At 41.5% G+C, this 21,209-nt stretch overlaps 1 protein-coding gene and 1 pseudogene across 11 annotated transcripts in view; both read left to right on the top strand.

The window, feature by feature from the left end:
• The first annotated feature begins 10,428 nt into the window (after window positions 1-10,428).
• Window positions 10,429-21,209, top strand: part of USP9X (ubiquitin specific peptidase 9 X-linked) — a 115,337-nt gene continuing 104,556 nt past the window's right edge. For 8 of the 11 annotated variants that reach the window (XR_004960558.1, XM_036270789.1, XM_036270786.1 and 5 more), the window contains exon 1: window positions 13,711-13,854. The gene's annotated coding sequence lies outside the window, so the exon portion shown is untranslated. Of the gene's footprint in view, window positions 10,537-11,680; window positions 11,760-13,709; window positions 13,855-21,209 lie in introns of those variants that run through there. The other 3 variants (XM_036270787.1, XM_036270788.1, XM_036270794.1) reach the window with 3 other exon arrangements.
• Window positions 16,802-18,824, top strand: LOC118635830 (annotated as a pseudogene).

Raw genomic sequence — 21,209 nt, 5'->3', positions numbered from 1 at the left:
AACAAAAACAAGAAACCCAGGTTGACTGAGGTTTCGCTATCTTCAATGCATGACTACCAAGGTCATCCTTAGGGGTAAGGTACAGAACCGTCTTTGTTGTAGCGAACTCGGAGGGGAGAAAAACAGATAGCAATATGCTTGGGAAGTTTACATGGGCAGGTTGAAAGTGGCACATTAAATTTGTTTTCGTATTCCATTGCTTATTATTTAATCATATGGTCATACCTAACTGTAAGGGAGGCTGGGAAGTGTGTACCCAGGACAAAAGGGAAACCATGGATTAGGTGAGCAGCTAACAGTCTCTGCCACAGGGTGCTGCGGAATAGTGTATTTATTGGCAATGCAGGTGGTGAGAAGTGGCTGAATTCAGGATTTATATCGAAGGTAGAGACATCAGAATTTGTTGACACCAAGGTTTTTGGCCTGAATAGTTGGCAGAATAGCATTGCCATATATAATGAGATGGTAAAGACTATCAAGAACTCAGTTTTAGGCATGTGTTTTTTGAGGTGCCTGTTAGCAGCCATATGGAGACATTAAATAAGCAATTGGATATGCATGTTTACAGTTCAAGGAGTGGTCAGGACTGAAAATACAAATTTTGGAGCCCTCAGAACATAAATGATATTTAAAGCCATTGGACAACACTAACTGCAGAACTATATATACAATAATACTGAATTCATTCTGCAAAGTACATTTTTTTTTCACATCTTCGTATCTTTGAAATTGGAATGAATTTTATAACACTCAATACGGTCTTCATTATGATTGACAGTGTTTTCTTTCTTTGTTAGTAGCATTTAAAATAACGGTGTATCTTACAATTGATGGCACCTGAAATTCAATGAAAACAGTAATAATAGTAGTAAAAATGATGATGATAATATTGAGCACTTAATATTGTGCTTTAGATACTATGCTAAGTCCCTTCCATGATTTTCTTTGTAGTTATAGTATAGGAATGTTAAAAGCACAGACCACTGGGACCCGACTGGGTCTGAATTCTGGCTCTGAGCTTATGAAACACATGATCCTGGCCAAATGCTTCATCTATCTGTGCCACAGTTTCCTCAAACCTAAAATGGGGTGATAATAGTATCTAACTTACAGGTTTATTATTAGGATGAAAGGAATTTATACATGTAAAATGCTTAGAACAGTGCTTAAGCACATAACTGCCACATTATTTGATAACATTGTTAAAACTATGAGAAATGCATGTGTACAAAAATTCATTAAGCTATACTCTTTAGTGCATTTTACCCACATTACTGTATTCATTTTATACCTCAATAAAAGAGGAAATTAAACCAAAACATGAAAGTTTAGAAAAAAAAGAGAGCATCTGTCTTTTAAATTAAAAAAAAAAAAAAAGTAAGTGTACAGTAATAATCACTGAAGCATTTTTGTCTGGCTTTCTTTTTATTAGTGTTAGTATAGTAAATCTTTCTCTGTCCCTTTTTAATTTATCTATGTCTTTATATTTAAAGTGGGTTTCTTCTAGATAAAAAATAGTTGGGTCTTTTTAATCCACTTTGACAGTTTGTCTTTTATTTGGTGTTATTTAGACCATTGATATTAAAAGTGATTATTGATATAGTTGTATTAATATTTATCATATTTGTTTATGTTTTGTAGTCATTGTCCTTGTTTTTTGTTTGATTTTTGTGTGTGTCTTCTACCCTTTTTCTGCCTTCTCTGGTTTTAACTGAATATTTTATATAATTCCATTTTTCTCTCCTCTCTTAGCTTATTAATTATACCTCTTTTTTTAGTGGTTGCCCTCCAGTTTGCAATATATATTCACAAGTAGTCCAAGTCCACTTTCAAATAACACTATACCACTTCATGGGTGGTGCAAGTACTTTACAACAGAGTATTCCCAACTCCTCCCTTCTGTTTCTTATTAACATGGCTGTAATTCAGTTGACTTTTCTATAAGCTATCACACTTATTAAGTGTTGCTATTTTTAAAAAAATTATGTGGTTTTTTTTGGTACGTGCCCCTAACGGGAACTGAACCTGGGACTCTCTGGTCTGCAGGCTGATGCTCCAACCACTGAGCCAAACTGGCCAGGGCTAAAAATATGTTTTTATTGATTTTTACCAAAAGAAGTAGGGAGGGACGGAGGGAGGGAGAAAGAGAGAGAGAAACATTGATTGGTTGCCTCCTGCACAAACCCTGAAACTTGGGCATGTGCCCTGACTGAGAATCAAACCTGCGACCTTTGTGTGCGCAGGACGAGGATGCTCAACCAACTGAACCACACCAGCCAGGGCAAGTTTTGCTATTATTATTGTTAACGTCACTATTATTATTTTGAACAAACTTAGATTAATTAAGAATAAGAAAAATAAAATATTTTATTTCGTTTTCATTTATTTATTCTCTGATGCTCTTTTCTTTATGTAGATCTAAGTTTCTGACCTATATGATTTTATTTTTCTTTCTGCAGCACTTGTAACTTTTTGCTAGGCATGTCTACTGGCAACAAATCCCCTCAATTTTTGTTTGTTTGAGAACGTGTTTATTTCCCCTTCACTTTTGAAAAATAATTTGTCTGCATGCAGAATTCTAAGTTGTATCAAAACTTTAGCCCTGGCCGGTTTGGCTCAGCGGCTGGAGCATCGGCCTGCGGTTCAGAGAGACCCGGGTTCAGTTCCCACTAAGGGCACGTACCTGGGTTGCAGTTTGTCCCCGGCAGACACTCAATGTTTCCCTTTCATGTCGATCTCTCTCTCTCTCTCTCTCTCTCTCTCCCCCTCCCACTCTATCTGAACAAAAAATGGAAAAATGTCCTCGGGTGAGGATAAAAAAAAACTTTAAATATTTTACTCCACTCTTCCCTCTTGTTTGCTTGGTTTCTGAAGAGAAATCCAATATAATTCTTATTTTTGCTCCTCTAGAGGTAAGGTGTTTTTTTCCCCCTCTGGCTTCTTTCAAGATTTTCTCTGTCTCTGATTTTCTACAATTTGAGTATGATATGGCTAGGTGTACCTTTTTTTTTGGCATTTATGCCACTTGTAATTCCCTGAGCTTCCAGGTTCTCTGGTTTGGTGTCTGTCAATAATATTGGAAAATTCTCAGCCGTTATTACTTAAAATATTTCTTCTGTTCCTTTTTTCTCTTCTCCTGTTATTCCTATTATGTGTATATTAACCTTTTGTAATTGCTACACAGTTCTTGGGTATTGTTTTGTCTTTTTCATTCTTTTTTGTTCCTCTTTGCATTTAAGTTTTAGAAGTTTCTATTAATGTCTGTTAACATATATTCAAGCTCACTTATTCTTTTCTTGGGCATGTCCAGTCTACTGATGAGCCCATCAAAGTCATTCTTCATTTCTGTTACATTGTTTTTTATTTTAGCATTTCCTTTTAATTCTTTTTTCTTTTTATCCTCACCTGAGGAAATTTTTGCATTTCTCTTCAGATAGAGCCGGAGGGAGAGAGAGGGGGGAAGAGAGAAAGAGAAACATCAGATGTGTCTGCATTGACTGGTTGCCACCCACAGGAACCCAACCAGGGCCGGGGACAAACTGCAATCGAGGTACGTGCCCTTAGCGGAACCGAACCCGGGACTGTCTGGTCTGCAGGCCGATGCTCTAACCGCTGGGCCAAACTGGCCAGGGCTCCTTTTAATTCTTACTGTTTCCAACTCTTTACTTATTCATCCGTTTTTACCTGTTGTCCATTTTTCCGACTAGAGCTATTAGCATGTTAATCATAGATCTAGAAAATTCCTAGTTTATAATTCTAACATCTCTGCCATATTTGAGTTTGGTTCTAATGCTTGCTGTGTCTTTTCAAACTATGCTTTTTTGTCTTTTGGTGTGCCTTGTAATTTTGGGTTGAAAGCCAGACCGATGTACTGGGGAAAAAGTTCTGTAGGAAATGGCCCTGGAGTGATGCGGTAGTGTATGGGGGAGGGGAAGCATTCTCTAGTCCTAAGATTAGGTCTCAGTCTTTTAATGAGCCTGGGCCCCTGAGCCATGACCTTCTCAAGAGCTTCTCACCCCTTTTCCATCCTCCCTTTAGGTGAGATGGCATGACTAGAGGGGGCTGGAATTGAGTATTTCCCTTCCCCCGCGTGAAAGTTTAGAGGGATCAGCCCCTGCCCCCATCTCTGGTAACACACGAGGTGGTTAGGCACTGGTGGTGGGCGGTCTCCCCTGAGGGCAGATATTTGTTAAGGTGCGCAGATGGAATGTTCTGGGCAATATAAAAAAGTTTCTTTCCCTCTCCCTGCTGAGAAGCTGGGAGGGATATTTCTCTAGTCTTTAACCTGAAAACCTGGTGGAGCTCCTAGGGATAAAAGTTGCAAAATTACGGAGGCCCTCCTAAAGACCTCCCCCACGCTCTGAGAGTTTTTAAGCTCTCTGGCCAGTCCACACTGAGCCTCCAGCAATTCGTCAACTACAGTTTGTTTTCCACCCTGGTATTGGCTTCAGCTGCAGGCTTCTGTTCCAAGACTTCTGCTCTGGTAAGCTCTGATTCTTTGCATTTGTCTGTCCCTTCAGTTTTGGGGGCAGCAGTTAGCCCTGTGACCTCAATTTTCTGATGGATCTAAGAGGAGTTGTTGATATTCAATCTGTTTGACTTTTTTCTTGTGAGGATGGGAACGATGACTTCCAAGCTTCTAACGTGTTGGACCAGAAACTGGAAGTCAGCATTTTCTTATAATAGCAAAAGATTTAAAAACATGCCCAACGTGCATCAGTAAAGGACTGGCTATCTAAACTGCTGCTTGCCTCCAATGGGATACTATGCAGTGAAAAAAGTCAGCTCTAGATATGGAAAGATTTATAAGACATTTTAAGTGAAAAAATGCAAGGTGCAGAAAATAAATACCTCGCTAACATTTGCTGAATATTGTTTGAAGTGAATGAATGTTTTAAAAAAGGATATGTATGCACACCTCCTATTCTTCAAAATAAGTAACGAAAATGCAGTTTTAAAAGATTAGTAGAAAATAGTCCAACAGTACAACAATTGCATTTTAGCATCATGGGGGTTATTTTTACTTTTTTTCTCAATTGTGCAAACTTTCTTAATTTGGTTACATTATTTCTATAACTTTTTTTTTAAAGGACTATTGATAACAAAAAAATCTGGAAGGAAATATTTTGGTGATGGAAGAAAAGAAAATTTCTCCCGTTTGCCAGACACTTTGTAATGTCATGTTACATTTACAGTAATGTTTTTTATTTGTGACACAGGTTTTAAGCTTCTGGTGTCCATGTTAGGCAAACTAAGTGGAAAGCCCTTTTACAAAATGGACCAGGCCTGTTCTGTTGGTTATACCACCTGTTATACTACCATTTCTAGCACACATTTAAAAGCCATCATAAATCACGTTTTTGATATGCAAACCCATGTTAAAGGACTTGACCAAGCTCAAAAAACTGGCTGATTAGAAACAATGTAGTTTTTCTCTAGTCCTTGACAATTGAGAGCTGGCAATGCAGCTGTATACAGTTGTACTTTTTGTAAACAGCCATTTGAGTCTGCAAACCTAAGAGCAGAGCTGAGGTCCTCTGCACTACCTAGGGCAAGCCCCAAAGGAAGCAAGATGTCCTGAAATGAGCCCAGAAATATAAAGAAGGGAGAGAATTGATGCTGTATAGTTGACAAATCATTTGCATTTTTCTAAAAAGAATAAATTTTACCCAAAAGAATGAGGCAAAAAATATGCCTAAGAACCAAGAAAGAATAGCTGTTCTGGCAGTCAAAAATGCAGTTTGGAATAAAAAAATAACCGAAAACTTCACCAATTTTGGCTGAAAGAAAGCTTCTTTGTATTAGTGAAAAGTTTGACTTACAGAATATATTTAGAGAATTAGCACTTTATTACATATATTACACTATATATTAATGTATAATTATTTTGTAATATATATTATGTATTATTATGTATATATATATATATACACACATATATTAGCAGATGAATTCTGTCTTAGAAGTCCTGAAGAAAGTGAATCTCAAACTTTAGTAGCCTGTAGTAGAGTCACAGGGAAGGGGGGCACTTCTTTAACTTGGACCCTTAGGCCTTTTCACTCTTGATTCTAAAAAGCTCTCAGGTCATTCCTATGCTGGTTTCAGATGCCTTAGAGAAGCTACTTTAATTAAGCATGACTTAGGAATTACGGGAACCTCTGCTTTATAGCCATTTGGTCAGAAGCACGGGTGACATTCTGGATTTTCAATTGGTGTCTGAAGTGGGGGGCAGTATTAGAGGACTGAACCCTTGACCTATAACCCAAGGAGGGGGTTGTTGAAACCTTCAATAATTAGCCGGTTGGTCAGAAGTACAACTTGGACTTGCAATTGGCATCCAAAGTGCCTCTTGTGGGACTAAGCCCTTAATTGTTGGAATCTGGGTGGATAATGTCAAAATTGAGTTGAATGGTAGGACACCCAACCTATTGTCCAACCTAATTATTGGACAGTAATTAGCTGTGATGCGGGGAAGGGACCCCTACCCTCTGCCACACACACACACACTCTCACACACACACACACGCAAGAAAGAAATAGTTGGTTGAAATGTTGCCTTTTCAGGCTGGTCAAGAAGAGTAGGAGGGTGTGATAAAGCAGAAAGCAAGATGGAGCTGAAGCTTTACCTGGCTGCTCTCATGTAGAGAGATTGTAATCGAATTACCAAGCGGTCACTTTGGGCGAGTGCAATTCAGTTTTGATTGTGAAATGGTTGTGAAAATCAGGTTAACTTTGCAGGTCCACATTTAGATCATGAGGCTTATGTTTTAGCTAGGTAAGACCTGGAAAATTTGCAATCTTTTGGACAGGCACGTAGACGGAGCTGAGCTATCCTACTCTTTAGGAGCTCTGAATTTACTACAACTAGCCTAGGGTCAGGAATGCGGCATAATTAGTACCCCTAAGTCCTGCTGAGGCAATTCACCTGTGCCACAAACTGGTGATAGGAAGATTCAAGCTTCTCAGGAAGCATTGTTTTTACTCTCCAACTAGGAAAATATGTACTTCCTAGGTCCAGATTAAATAAGCAAGGCTGTGCTAGTAAAAATAAATGAAAAGGCTCAGATTATTTTGCACTCTGGTAGTTTACATAAAAAATATAAAATAGAACTCTTCACATTTTAAATTAAAACCAAGAGATCCAAAAAGTCTAGAGTAAAAGGAGTGAAATAATACCGTGGATTCTGCATCCAAACCCTTGGCTGGGAACAGGTCAGTTTCAGAGAGGTTTTCACAGAGCAGGATGGGCAGATTATTTTGAGCATGTCTGTTTTAGATACTGGTGTCCAAAATTCTATTGAATATCCATGAGCAATAGCATATTATCAGCCGTGATCTTTCATATTGCACTTTGTTCTCCCTACGTGTTCTCTCTCTAGCTATGTCCTCTGCCTGTTGTCATGAAGGAAGATGAAATGGCACCATCTACTTAGATTCTTAGTTAACATATTTTTATAGTAAAAGTACCAAGTCATTGTGGACTTTACTCATTCCATTCAAATCACAAAGCCTTCTCCAGGGGACATTATCAAAGCTCCTTCCTCTTTTATATTAGCTTAGCCATTAACCCAGAAGACATTCCCACAGGTATGAAGCATTTACCCTCTTGTACAGTATTTACGGTCTTGTCTATAGAACTTTGAAATTATAGCCCTGAAAAGGTTTCAATAGTATGAACTTATCCAGGAAATTCTGTGTATTCTTTAAGATAAGTGTCCTAGTAAACAATGAGTATACTTATCAAGCATTTGGGGGGGGGGGGCAGGGGCGGGAATAAGAGTGCAATGGGAAATTTTATGAGGAAATGTAATATAATAAGGCTTTTCCCTACCAAGACAGGACCAGGAAGTTAAAAAGAAAATTAGTTTTAAAGCTAAAGCACAGGTGTTATGAAAGAGAAACCAAAACAAAGGAAATAAAAAGGAAGGCCTGGACTATATGGACTTTAAGGAGCTGCATTGTGGCATTGAACCTATTCTTTGAATTCAGAACTGTTCATTTCCTATCCCATTAACTAGGAGGAAGGTGTCAAAAGTGGGCAGAACTGTAGGGCACCCACTGGGCAGCTCCACAAAGCATAGAAAGGAGTGAGTTGTTGGTGAGCCTGACTTGATAGACTAGGTCCCAGTAGAACTTGGTGGGAGTGTAATTTATGGACTAAATTATATGAAGTTGAATTTTTCCCAATTTAAAAAAAATCGTGCCCTGGTCGGTTTGGTTCAGCGGTTGGAGCGTTGGCCTGCGGACCAGAAAGTCCTGGGTTTGGTTCTCTCTAGGGGCATGTACCAGGAAAAAAAAAAAAAAAAAAAAAAGACCCTGGCCGGTTTTGCTCAGCAGTTAGAGAGCCGCCTGCGGTCCGGAGAGACCCGGGTTTGGTTCCCGCTAAGGGCACGTACCTCGGTTGCAGTTTGTCCCCGGCCCCGCTTGGGATCCTGCGGGAGGCAGCCACTCGATGTGTCCCTTTCACGTCGATGTTTCTGTCTCTCTCTGTCTTCCTCTCTCTCCCTCCCACTCTATCTGAACAAAAAATGTCCTCGGGTGAGGATAAATAAATAAAATAAAAATCGTGGGAAAGTATATATAACAATTTACCATTTTAACCTTCTTTTTAAAGTCCTCACCCAAGGATATGTTTCTTTTAAAATTGATTTTAGAGAGAGAGAGGGAGAGAGAAACACACAATCTAGGTATGTGCCCTGACTGGGAATCCAACCTACAACCCTTTGCTGTATGGGACTAAGCTAGCCACCAGGTCAGGGTCCGTTTTAACCATTTTTAAATGTACCATTCATTAGCTTTAAGTACATTCACAGTGTTGTGCAACCATCACCACTTTCCATTTCCAGAATTTTTTCATTGTCCCAAACAGAAACAATACAATTGATGAGAGTAGACATGCTTGTTAAAGGCATACTTTTGATAGGGTTAAAAGGCTCATGCAAACACTAACTAATCCTGTCTGGTGATTATGGGCAAATCACTTACTCTTAATGTTTCCTTACTTAAAATCAGTGGTAGCAGTATATGTACTGGCTACCTTACAGGGAGGGTTCTGAGGATTAAATAAAGCAACCGTGCATTTAGCAAACGTACACTGTGCTCTTTAGGAACGCATAAGCCAGTGGACAAGCCATTCATGGAAAAATTTTAAAACCAAGATAAAATATGCTGTGAATTATTAGGGCTATGAAGTTTGTGTCTTGGACACCTTATGAGATGCATTTTGTGGTGAAAACTTTGTATAATCTAATACTGTATAAACAAAGGGTTTTTACATTTAGGATACTAATAATGTACTCTCACTGTGTCACCCTAAATTAGTTTGAATTCCAACCCTTTATTACAAATTAACATAAGTAGAGGATAACTAAATCCAACTCTGTTCTATAAAAAATATGATGGTTTGTTTTGTGGGGTTTTGCTATGGTTTTTGCACACGATTTGGTGTCTACAGCATTTTTAAGTCAAAAGGAAAGCTGTGGTTAACTAGGAACTGCATTTCTTTTCTCTTCATTTGGGCATCCAAGGTAGTCTGTGTAGACTTGTTCCAAGCAGTGCATTTATCTGAGATTAACCTGATAACCTTCACTTTGGAATATCAACATAGCAGTCTTTTTTTTTTTTAAGAGAGCAAGGTAGAGAGAGAAACATGGATTTATTGTTCCACTTATTTATGATTCTTGTATGTGCCCTAACCAGGGATCAAATGGCAGCCTTGGCTATGGGGCTTGCGCTCTAACCAACTGAGCTACCCTGCCAGGGCCTGGAATATCAATATAGAAAATAGTATATGATATATAGTGTATATCATGGGTTCATAAGGCCCTTTCGGGTTCTAACACTGAATTGTGCTGATGATTTGGCAAAAGAAGCTAATCTTGCTACATTTAGTACTGCCTAATGCTATGCCGACAGTGGCACCTTATAATGTTTTCCTTTGCTGTTCTGAGGGCTACTGTGGTCAAAGGGTGGTCGGTCAGAGTCAGGCCGTGAGGAAGCTGAAGTGCTTTCAGGTACTGATGTTGCAGGATCCAGGGAATGAGTTCCTCAGCACCTGCTTCATGGGGTGGGGGGGAAGGCCCCCACTCGCAACTAACCCCCCCATTCAGCTTTAGGAGATAGCCACACCTTTCTCCTATCTGTATGGAGCAGGTGGCTGGGAACCTCGCACTGATGCCGCCTTCCAGCGTACCCGCCCCGTGGGCCCGGCCGCCCACCGGTCCAGTGACGCAGGTGACCTGCGCCGCTGGGACCCCCAGGCCCCACGGGTGCAACCTCCCAGCGCTTGGTCGCCAGATCTCGCCCAGCGCTTGGTCTCCAGATCTCGTCTTTCCGCCACCCCTCCCCCCACAATCCCGGAACTGGGGGGGGCGGTGACGTCATCATCCGGGCACTCGTTGGCGGGGCCACGGTTCACAATGGAACAAAAACAAGCGGCCCAAGTCAAACTCTGAGCGACGCGGCTGTGGCTCGAGCGATTAACCCTGTCTTGGCCACACACCCTGCCAGTCCCGATCTTCCAGCTCCTCCCGCGTGGTATGCCAGATCCTTTCGGGCTTCCCTTCCCCCACTCCTGCCTGTCCTCGTGCCACCTCTCTTTTCACACCGCTCCCGAGCCAAGGGCTCGGTAACACGGATCCAGGTCTTAGTGCGACCCTGGAGGGGCGGGGCGGAAGAAACGGTTCTGAGCGAACAATCTTTACCGCATTGTCTTCCCCTCCCCCACCCAGCTTTCCGGATTCTAAGCGTCTCGCTGGGCTTGGCTCCCAGGGCGGTGCGCCACTCTCCCAGGCTCCGCGGCCCCTGGTGGAGGAGGAGCAGAGGGAGTAGAGGGAGCCAAGGGAGTCTAAGGAACAGCTGATCGAGAAGGTGGGTGGGGGGAGGAGAAGGAGGGCCGAGAGGCGGACCCTGCGAGAGGTGGGACTTGGCGGGGGCAGGGCTTGACGGGGGCGGGGACCTCGGGGCTTTGGGCGGCTCTGGAGCTAGTGGGAGTCTGCGCCGCCGCCGCTGCTGCTTTCGCTGCCGCCGCTGCTGCTCCCGCCGCCGCTCCCGCCGCTGCCACTGGCCGAGCGGTTTTTTTTTTTTTTTTTGGGGGGGATTTAGTGGATCCGCCATATTGACGAGGACAGGCTTCCACGGCTGCGGAAGGTAGTCTCCGCCGCCGCCGGAGCTGCAACCTCCGTGCCCCCGGCCCGTCTGGGCCTCTGGCGCTCTGAGCCCCTCCCCGCCGCTCAGTTCACAGGCCTCGCGGGAACCCGCCGCTGCCGCCTCTCACGGGAGGCGGCCGCCTCAGCGCCCGGTGCTCGGGTCTGCGCCGGGAGCGAGCCGCAAGTCGCAGCAAGCGACCAGGCCCGGAGAGGGGACAGAGGCGGGGAGCAGGGGAAAGTGAAGCCGCCACTGCGGGAGGAGGAGCAGGAGGAGGTGACGCAGGAGAAACGCACCGCCCGGAGCCCGTGTGAGCTCAGAGAGCGCCCCAGCCTTGGGAGAGAAAGGGGAAAGAGGGCCGCCGCCGGCTTAGGAGGAGGAGGCGGCGGCAGCAGCCACCGCCGTTGCAGGGCGTGCGCTGCGAGCAGCGAATCCCGGCGCTCCCGGGCTGTCCCCCGCTCCCGAGGCTCGCCGCAGCCTCTCGACACACTTTGTCGCCCGTCCCCCCCTCCCCCCCGCCCCGGGCCTGGGATGCACCCGGGTCAGCCGTGTCCCAGGACTGAGTGGTGCCGCCTCCGCGTGCCCTGCTTCTGAGAAGACGCTCGTGTTGTGCGGTGAGTAGCCAGCCGCGCCGGGAGCCGCGCTGTGCCCGAGCCGACAGCTGGGCTCCGCCGAGGGCAGGAGGGCGAGGGGGTGTGTGTGCGCGCGGCTCCGACCCCGGGGCGCCGGCCGGCCGGGGGGCTTCCCCGCTCCCCCCCCTCGGGGCCGGGGCCGGGCGGGCGCGCGCGTCGGGGGCGCGGAGCCGGGCTCTCCGCGGAGCCGGCGTCCCGGGAGCGTGTCTGTGTGTTTTGGACTGTTAGGGAAAATGGCTGACGGCTCCGTCCCTCCCCCTCCTCCCCCTTCCCGTCCTGTCTGGGGCCGTGTGGGAGGATGGAGTCTCCCGGCCCTGCGGGCAGCCTCCGCATCCGCACTCGGAGGCCGGGTCATCGCCGGGGGCTGGAGGCCCCCCGCCCGGGGGCTGGCAGCTCGGCGGACTGGCGGCCGCCCTCCTCCCCATTCTTGTTCCACTTGACACCAAACGCCATTACTGAGGTGGAGTGATTTGGAGCAGCAGCGCTAGGCCTCGGCTACGTCTGGCTATCAGGCCCGACGACTTGTCCGCCTCCCCCCACCCTCGCGCGATAACCTGCAGCTTCCCCGCGGCCGGAGCCGGAGCCAGGTTATCGGCCGCCGCCACCTCCTCGGCCCCCCTCGCCGAGGGCCGAAGCCCAGGACGGTGTTTAGATGCAGAAGCCGCTTCCAGGCTCGCTGGGACCCACCGCCACCTTTTCTATTTTTAACCCTTTCCGCCGAAAATAGTAGCATGTGCGGGGTCGTCGGTGATCAGACCTTCGGGTTCCTGCGGGGTGAGGTTTCGGGATCGATGAATGGTTTCTTTTTCATTCATTGGGAAATATTAAGTTAAAGCGTTAGGGGAGCAGGTGTGTACGTGTTTTGTAACATTTCGTTGGCATTTCTCTGGCGGCTGGGGCTTCGCGTGGGATTTTTCGTATTTCCCAGGCAACTTGAAATTGAGCAGGTTCTTTTTTGCAAGCTCCACGGTTAAAACGGGCATTGGATTGGCCGCTGTTAAGTTTACAGGTGTGTGTAATTTCTCCAGATTATCTTTGAATTTAACCGAGCTAGCTGTATTTGTCCGTTCGATATTCATGCTTTATTTCGGGAGGAGGGAAATAATTCGGCAGCGTTCTTTCACCTGGAAACTCTTGAGTCTCCGAAATCGACATAGCGTTTGTATATCTTCACTTTTGAGGAAAAAATTAGAGTGCATCGATTAGGAAACTTCAGCAGGTAGTTAACCTGCTCTTGGAGCTCATTATCTACCCTTAGTGATTATATGGTAAGGACTGGTTAACCATGACTAGCTTGGTTTTCCTAATCTGTACACTTGAACTTTATAAAAATAGAGACTACAAAGTCTCCTTTAGATCTCCCTGGTCTACTGATTTTAGTGGGCTGCCATTTTGGTTTCAGCAGATGCCTTCCAAGTGCTTAAAAGATTCATATGTTAAAGATAAAAACGTATCAATATTTGTTTCCTGGATTTTAAACTCGTGCTGTGTCATACTTCTAACATAAACTCTAAGCTTTATTGTTCCAGTGTTTGGATTTACTGAAAACCAGAAGTATTTAGAATCGGTGTACCAAGGGTGAACTCAAAATGTTTCTGCTATCATAATGTGCTTCGCTTACTCTAATTAAAAAATAAGACTTTCGAACTTACGAATTTTTTCTATTTCTTGTAAAATTCTTGTAAAATACTTTTTGCATGAACATTTAACTTGTAATTCTCAACGGTGTTATCTTAACGTTCTTTTGTTTGCTGACCTTGGTAGTTTCTGAGGGAAAATTTCTGGAGGGATTAAATAACAGCAAGAACAGAACATGTGAGAATCTAAATTCTTCAGAAAGTAACTTTGAAAGGCAGATTTTACCTTTCACCAAATTATTGGGGGTCTGTTGTTAGTGTTCCATAGTTATCTTGTTTTATCACTGGAAGCTCAAGTAGGATTTACTTTGGATCTTTTTTCTTGCAGGATTTTGAAATAGAATTACTAACACCTCCAGATGAGCGATTTCATGGATATCTCTCAAGAGATAATTTTTCTTTGATGTGGTATTAATCATGCTCTTACAGTTTTTGAAAACGTATGTTTTTCATGAATTTACGTGTCATGAATTTGTTAGTTCTTGGTTAGTTGGACACAAGGAAGCATTCTTTCAGGTTATTTTTTGTAAGGTCAATCTGAAAAGTTTTTATACTTCAATTTCAGAATTTTAATATTGAAGCCAATCTTTGTTTAAATCGGGTTAAAGACAGTTGTTTGAAATTATATAGGAGTGTGTTGTAAAGGATTAGTTTTCTTGTAAGTCTTTTGGACAATTACCTGGGAGGGAGGAATCTAATTCTGTGGTTTATTGAGCTACTTGATTTTAAAAAAAATAATAATGAAAGAATGTAATGCTTTGTAATAGCCTGCATAAATCCCCCCTTTTGCAGCTATGTTTTCTGAATCTGGATCCCTCCCCCCCCTCAAAAATGGAAAAACACGATTTTAGTTTCTATTTGGTTCTTTTAGGAGCTGAACCTTTAAAAGCTAGTGTATTTATTGCTAAGTTGTTTGATTTTACCAGAGTCTAAAATTAATATTTGGAAAAGGGCTAATGCATTAGACCTCAACCTTGGCTGCATATTACAATCACTTGGGGGTGGGGGTTTAAAAAAAAAATACAGATGCCTGGGTCTGACTCCCAGAGACTGATGTATTATTCTGATAAGGGGTTTGGGCAAAGGTATATTTTAAAGCGCTGGGGATGATTTCTCGCATGCAGTCAGGCTTGAAAACCACTTTGTTATTGCTGTGAGCATGTTCTTATTGTGAACTTTCAAGTGGATAAATAAGATCGATTTGTTTTTTTTTTCCCAACTGCTTTCAGTTATCAGCATAATTGTCATTTATTGAGCATTAAAATGTGCCAGCACTATGTTAAACAGTTTCCATTTATTACCTTATATAGATAGTATCATCACCATTATACAGGTGAGGGACCTGAGGTCTGTCAGGCTCAACCAGTGGTGCTTCAGCTACTGTATTATGGTACCATGTTAGTGAGATAATGCTAATTGCTATTTTTAAAAAACACTTAGAACTTTGAGATTGTTTCCTATACCAGAGTAATTTAGAAAATTTTTTTTTCTTATTGCTTTTAGAGAGAGAGGAAGGGAGAGGGAGAGAGAGATAGAAACATTGATGAGAGAGAACATAAATTGGCCACCTCCTGCATGCGCCCACTGGGGTATGGGCCCACAACCTGGGCATGTGCCCTGACCGGGAATTGAACTGGCAACTTCCTGGTGCATGGGTCGACACTCAACCACTGGGCCACACTGGCCGGGCTACCAGAGTAACTTTAAAGTTTTAAAAGATGACAGTAGTCTGAAATTTGGGAAATATCTTGGTTGACCAAGGGAGATGCTAAAACTCTGTAGTAAATGGCGTTCTTTCCCTTCCACGTGTCCCAACATGTTCAGGTTGATAGTTTAGTTGGTGGGTGTGTTTATGATTAAAATAATGTTAGCCAACTTAACATTCTTAAAAGATACCAAATCCAGGCATTGTCTCCTAGTAGTTTATTTAGTATTATGTGGACGTCTGTTAGTTCAATTTGAGAATTTGGAGTTTTATTTAGCCTTGTTTAATATCAGTGTTAATTTTACAAAAGCTTTTTTAAACTAAGGGTTTTATTTTGCATTTTTTTGTAGTTTTGATTGCTAATTTTATGGAATGAATGAAATAGCATTAACACTTTGTTTATTTCTCTTAATTTCCTTGTTCCATTGTGCTAAATTCTATGTTGAGAGAGGTGAGGAAAGCCTCCTGATATAGAATCTATGAGCATTCTTAAGGTGGCACAAGATTTCTCAAAGATCTTTCTGTTAAATTAACGATTACTGTAGTCCTATTTTTTATGTTGTAAAGTTTGTCATAAGGAAAAAAGACTTCATGAAACTTCTGTTATGTATATTGGAGTTTAAATTTATAATTCAGTTACTGCTATTCAACGCGATATATACTTTTAAGGAATAAGTTGTGAAAAAATGTACTGTTAAGATGAGATATCTTACTAAATTTGTTTTTTAAATATGCCTGTGCTTTTCATGTGAGCTTCAATACACACACACATACACTATGCATGTATTACACAACAAATGAGTTTCCAGTTCTATTTTCAGTCACTATCTAACAATTACATTTGTACCTCACTGTGTATCAGAATCACCTGGGGAGCTAGAGAAAAAAATGTATTGGCCCTGGTCAGTGTGACTCAGTTGGTTTGGAGCGTCTCCCGTGCACCTAAAGGTCATGGGTTCAATCCCTGGTATGGGGCATTTGCAAGAGGCAACAGAATGACGTTGCCTCTTTCTCTCTCTCTCAAAAATCAATAAAAACATTAAAAAAGAAAAAAACCTGAAAAGGTGATTCTGATGTGCAGTTAGGGTTTTTGTTATTTTTTAAATTCATTTTAGGAAAAGGGGGGATCTGAGACTCTCTGAGTTTGTGACCTACCATTAGGCAGTAATATTCTTGCTTGAGTTCGTTTTGTCAGTTACACGGCAAAAAATTCCAGATACAAACATAGGGAAAAGTTCAAACTGGATAAATAGTTGGGAGAGACCAGGATTTCACTTAGACTTTTATGCACATACACACACACACACAAAATATATTTGTTCATTATCTCTTACTGAGCACCTTTTTAGAGTTTTGGTTTCAGCTCTAATACTAACATTAATATCTGTTAAGGCATTAATTTCCTTTTTATCCATTCAACATACAGTTATTGAGCTAGAAATTACTGTCTAGAAGCTTATGTTGTATGAATTGGGGCGCATTGTACTAGCTGGTCTTTAAAAATTGTCCTAATTTTGTCATTCTTTATTGTGCCTCATAGAAGACTGAATTAAGTTATTAGGTTTTATCTAGTTGTGGTGTAAGCCAATGGAATTTTCCTTTTACCTTTCAATTTCTTTAAGTTAAATAGAATTTCATTCTGAGCTCCAGTCTTCTCCAGTGAGCCCAGATGTCATGTACAGTAGAAATGGATTCTTTTAGAATTCTTGCATCTTGGCTTTACGAGTCACTATACTTATTGATGCTTTTAATTTTTGCCTGATGCTTTTAATTTTTGCCTGAAATGACATACTTTGCTGTTACCCCTTCCTCCTGCCATTTCTTTTCTGTATCGGTGCTTTGTAAATTATCTCTATACTCTGTATTTTTCTTATTTGTGTTATTTAATTCTTTTAGATGATCAATTTTGTCCTCCAAATTTCTTTAGGTTAGTGGTGTCAGACTCAAGCTCCTAAGTCCACTGATACATCCTTAGCACCTAGAAAGTGCCTGCCTGGCACATAGACAGTCAATAATCATTTGTTAGATGAATAGTCAGTTCACTGTATTATATTCTTGTCCCCCCCCCCCCCCATTCTCTTTATTGCTTGGAGTTACTTAACTTGACCTAATAATCCTTTTATGATGAGCAGTTCTGAAAAGAGTCTTATATCTAGTTAAACTCAGGTTTTCAGGTGAGGAACGTGGCTCAAAGAGAAATAACTTGACTAAGATAGCATGCTGCTTCATGAAGCTATTTCCATATGTAACGAGTCACATTAATTAGTGAATTCTTTGAATCCCATTACCTTTGTAGTCACTCTCATAAAATTTACACTTAAATCTCTCCCTGGTAATGGATAATCGATAATAAGGTCAGGGATTCTGTCCTTTATTTTTGTGTATTATAGAGCAGTAATATTATATTGTTTAAAATAATTGTTTGATTGCCTGAATGGCAAAATCTGGGGGAATAGTTGACCTTCAGTAACCTAGAACTGTTTGTACAAAATTGATGTGTCATTATATTATGGTCCTCTTAACAGTTTATCTTTTTTGTAACTGATCAATCAGGTAAGTTTTGATCACTTTAGACTCATATTGGCCAACCATTATCAAAGGGATTATTTTCTTGGTATGATTTTGAGTTGGTAGTTTTGGATCCCATCCTCAGCCACAAAGCCTGTGTAGTGGGAAGAGAAGAAAATTTAGGAGGAATAAAAGGAGTCTTCGACTTCTTTCCCTTTCCTGTTATATTTGTGCCCATTTCCCTCCTATTGACTTTGATAGTTATTGAGAGTTGTAAGTTTAGGTTGCAGGTTACTTAGAATTTTTGTGTACGTGTACTCAATTAACTTGAACCCCAGAGAGCTTGAAAATTATTACATGGCATTAGACCCATGTTCTTTTACCTAATACTATTTTGTTTCTGATTAAGGTGGTGTAGAAAGATTTGGTTGCTCTCCTTGATAACACTTCTCCTGAGTTCAGAGCAGGGAATTGGCAAACTAGCTGTAAAGGGCTGGATCATAAATATTTGTGCTCTAAGAGGCAAAATTGAGGATATTAGGTAAGCTTTCTATTGAAGAATTTGGTTAGAGTGAGTTTAAAAAAAACAATTTCCAAAAACTCTTTAGAGTCAGAGTCTGAGACAAAGAGCAATATGGTGTTTGATACTCGTGGTAAAGGAAAGCTAAATTGGAAAAATGCATTATCAGAATATTTTATTAATTTCATGCCTTGAGGGATAATGTTCTTTATAGAAAAAATGTTCAGAACACACTAAAGCTTATTTTTAAATACTTAAACCAGTTTATTTGGTGGAAAGCTTTCTAAAGTTATACTTTCTATTTATAATTTTTATGTGATTATGAAGTCAGTATATTCTGTTGTTAAGAAAAGGCTTTGCTGGTTGGGAGCTCTCCACACCTTGTAGCCATATGCCTTGCGAAATTGAGGAAATCAAGGACCCTGCTCACAGCCAGGCGAAAGGGTATCAAATCTGTCAAGATCAAGAAAAGTAAGGATAATGTGAAGTTTCAAATCCAGTGCAGCCAGACATCTTTGTACCTTGGTCATCACAAAGAGAAGGCAAAGAAACTGAAACAGTCCTTGCCCCCAGTTTTGGCAGTGAAGGAGCTGAAATGAACCAGACACATTGATTTATTATTAAAATGTTAAAAATTCAAAAAAAAGAAAAGAAACAAAAACGCTGGGGCGTATAAGGGGGACAATGCAAAATCACAAACCCCACCTCTAATTCCATTATGTCAAAACAACTGTATTATTAGATATGTGTTGAATCAAAGGTTCTCATCAGTTACATAATGAATTTACTAAGTTATGTCCTCTGCCTCCACTTATTCTGCCTCAGGACTTGAGTGTGTGCCATTTGTTCATCCTGCCTAGGAGATACTGTTTTCACGTCCCTTCTCCTTCCCAGCTCCTTTTTAAGATAGGGCTTTTGTAAATATTGCTCAAAACTCATCATGAAGTTGATCTTAATATAATTTTCCACTGTTTTTGTTCTCTCCTCCCCTCCTCATCCTCCATTTACTCGACTCCCAATTCTCCATACACTCTTATGCTTTCCCATTTTTGCTACTTTCTTAATATTCTTTTTATGGGCTTCCCGGTTTTTTGCTAGTGCCAGTAACATCATGAACATAATTTAATTGCTCTTTGGCCTGTGTCATTTTATGTATCTGTTGCTTTTCCTCTTCAGTGGCTACTGAGGTTTGCAGGGTTGTTCACATAAACTAAAAGGCTTCAGGCTTCTTTGACTAAATGTTTTTGTGAGGTGTATATACACATATACTCACGTATTTTAAGCTATCTCATTTTTTCAATAATGGTTCTTTTCAGTGTTGTTGTGGTTCCAGTCTTAGTTACCTCCCTTTTTTTACGTGCTGTGGCCTTGGAAATTACATAGATAACAACAGTGCATATTACAATTGTGTATGTGAAGAGTCAGGATCTCTTACAATAACTTTGTAATCAGCTCTACTTTCTATTTCTTTTACTTTTGTGTAGTCTTCACTTTAATACAATATATGTTAACAATTCTGACCCCTCCAATCCCATAAGTTCAGACTTCTGTCTATTAGCTGATGAAAGATGTTTCTTTTCATTTCAAGGTGGTATTGCCGGCTTGAGAACAGTTCTGTTTCAGCAGCTTTCCTATATTTGCACAGCAGTATCTTGTGTGTTTATATGCAAGTTTAGTTGTATTTTGTTCTTTTATAAAAATGAGTGGAGCCCTGGCCGGTTTGGCTCAGCGGTTAGAATGTCGGCCCACGGACTGGAGAGTCCCGGGTTCGGTTCCCGCTAAGGGCATGTACCTTGGTTGCAGTTTGTCCCCAGCCCCGGTTGGGGTTGTGTGGGTGGCATCCAGTCACTGTGTCTCTCTCACGTCGATGTTTCTCTCTCTCTCTCTTCCCCCCACTCTATCTGAAGATAAATGCAAAAAATGTCCTCGGGTGAGGATAAAAAATAAATAAAATAAAAATGAGTGGAAAATAAAAGTGCATCAGCTTGGTATCTTTGAGACAGGCAACTGATTAGGATATGAATCTTTAACCTTACTGGGTTAAGTTGTGCTCACTGCTTATGTTGGTTGACTTTGTTCAATGGTGAATAAATAATTAGAATGAAACAGGAAATTAAGTATGGCAAATGTGTAATAAAGCTTATATATATATAAAAGGTGAGGTATAATTAGGGGTTTATAGTACTTTTCTGCACTCTGACTTGAGAATTGGAAAAACCTCTAGGAACTCATTTAATTAATATGTATATATCTGTTTACTGTGTCTTTTATAGATATCTATTAATCAATTATTCAAAATTATTTTTTATTTTTTTTATCCTCACCCGAGGATATTTTTCCATTTACCTTCAGATAGGGGTGGGGGTGGGTGGAGAGACATCAACGTGAGAGAGAGACATCCACTGGTTGCCCCCTGCACGACCCTGACCAGGGCCGGAACTAGCTGCAACCAACCAAGGGGCCTGCCCTTGGCCACAATCGAACCTGAGACTCATTGGTCCATGGGCTGACATTCTAACCACTGAGCAACTGGCCAGGGCGGATTATTCAAAATTCTTGAGTTTTTGACTTGTGGCTTAAGAGGGATTGTGGGTCCAGACTGAGGGTTGGAGAAAGGATCTGTACTGTCCTGCCTGTAGGGATGTTCCTTGTCTGATAGTGAATGTCATTATTTGAGCCATATAAATGTTAGCTGTCTCAAATTGCTCTTGCTCGAGCATCACCTCAGTTATCCTCAGTGCATCATGGGAAGAAGAATAAAGTCAGTGGAAGGATAATCATGGAAAGATTCTCTGGCTTCTGATCATCTGCACAGCCCACAAGAATCACGTTCTTCAGGTACCTCCTTATCTTATCTCTTCCTGCTCTCTTCCCAAATACTGCGAAAAACTCTTACCATGCCACCCACCCCAAATGTAGGGGTCTAGAATCTGGTGTTTAGAGGGTGTTAAATTGTTGATCAAGGTTTGGGGTCTTTCAAAGGTATACTCTCGTACATCTACTATCCATGCTTTGTGCAGGTGTTATTTTACAGCTTTTAAAATAGATCAATACACAAAAAT

This window comes from Molossus molossus, unplaced genomic scaffold (assembly GCF_014108415.1).
Source record: "Molossus molossus isolate mMolMol1 unplaced genomic scaffold, mMolMol1.p scaffold_m16_p_2, whole genome shotgun sequence".
NCBI lineage: Eukaryota > Metazoa > Chordata > Mammalia > Chiroptera > Molossidae > Molossus > Molossus molossus.
This window is presented reverse-complemented; position numbering and strand designations above follow the sequence as displayed.